The sequence below is a fragment of the Eupeodes corollae genome, chromosome 1, assembly GCF_945859685.1.
Source record: "Eupeodes corollae chromosome 1, idEupCoro1.1, whole genome shotgun sequence".
NCBI lineage: Eukaryota > Metazoa > Arthropoda > Insecta > Diptera > Syrphidae > Eupeodes > Eupeodes corollae.
The window spans coordinates 287151562-287153275 of NC_079147.1; positions in this window are offsets into that span (position 1 = coordinate 287151562).

Consider the following 1714-nt stretch of genomic DNA (forward strand, 5'->3'; position numbering starts at 1 on the left):
TCTTGTAGGTGAAGTTAACTGGAAAACCATCTGATTTTTTCTTTGAGTTTACAAAATTCCAATTTTTTTTAGGATTCTCTTTCAAAGAATTCCCCACATCAATAACATAACAAGCATATAAAAAATTAGAAAGAGACTTAAATTGGTTAAAGAGTTCAACATAAAAAGAGACCTTGATTGGAGACAGAGTTTTGAGATTCGTTTTCCATGCCTAATTTCTTTTGTTACGCAGTAAACGCAATTATTTCGCAAAAATGACAGCTGCCCAAATAAAAGAATATTCAAAATGAAATCTCATTGAAAAACCGTTTAAAGTAAATATTTTCGTATCAATTTCAAAGAACCTCTTTTGTGATAAATTTAATTTCAGATTGCCTTTGAACGTAGCCATTTGCATTAAATAGAAAATTCTAAGCCTTTACCTACTCACCAAAGGTGAAGCTTTAGTCCGGGCCAACCTGGTCCTTAACCAACATGCGTTTTCGGCCAGTTCGGTCCCTAGCTAGTTGTCTCGAGTTTATCACGCCAAGTTGGTTGAGATCTTCTTCTCTTCCTTCTGAGTCGCTGTCTTCCTCTACTGCGCTGCCGTTCCTCGGTAAAGGATTCGATTATCTTTCGGGCTGGACCATGGGTCCATACGCTCTATATGACCAAGCCATCTTAGTCTTTGGACTTTTATTCCCCATACAGTTCGTCGTTGTATCTTCTCTTCCACTCTCCATCTATGCAGACAGTTCCAAACTCGACCGAAGAATTTGTCTCCCAAAACATTAGGTTAGTGAGTGTCTTATAGATGTTGATTTAAGATGCTCGAGAGAGAACTTTACTGCTCAATTTATAGCGTTTTTAGGTATACAAAGTCTTGAACAACCTTAAAGTTAAAGCTGCCCATGGTAACATTGCCCTAATTGACCGAAAACCCCATCTTCTTTACTTCCGTGGCAATGCTCCACTGACATCACTCTTTGATCTTCCAATTATGTCAATATGGCCTTTGGCCTACAGTGTTGACGCTTGATAAACGGATTTGAAGTTTCTCGGTTTTTTGGAAGACTTGCCGTAATGTGGTCAATGGTGAACCTTCTTGCTCTGAAGCCCTCACTTATCAGGTTTTTGGCGAAAGTCTTTAGTCGTTCACATAATATGGCAAAAAAGGATCTTATATGAAATGTTCAGGATATTGATGCGTTTGTTAGTTGGCGCAATTAAGAGGGTCTTCTTGTTGTTTATTTCTAAGCCTAGTGACTTCTTAATAGCAGAATTTTTTTGAATTTTTAATTCAATTCAATTTGATCAAATAATTTCCAACGAAAATTTCAAAATAATAGTTGATAATGTAATTAAAGAAATGTATGGTAAAATAAGTCCCTATAAATAAAATGGTATAGGTGTACAAGTATTTCAATTCAAGAGAATTTTTTTTTCAAGTTCAGATGATGTTACTTATTATGATTTACTTTTCTGGCCTGAAATGTTCCCTTTTTTAAGTTATCTACGTCTTTTAAAATAATTAAAAATCAAACAGTTTTGTTTATTTTTATTCAACTTTATTAAATGTTCACTTATTTCTAAATATACAAATTTAAATACTTTTTAATGAGTTCTGAATCGAAGTGTATAAATATATACAATGATTTTATATAAAATTTGAAGACTTTATTGGCTTAATTTTAGAATTCAAGTAAATTACAATAATTTTGTTTGTTTCTTACTT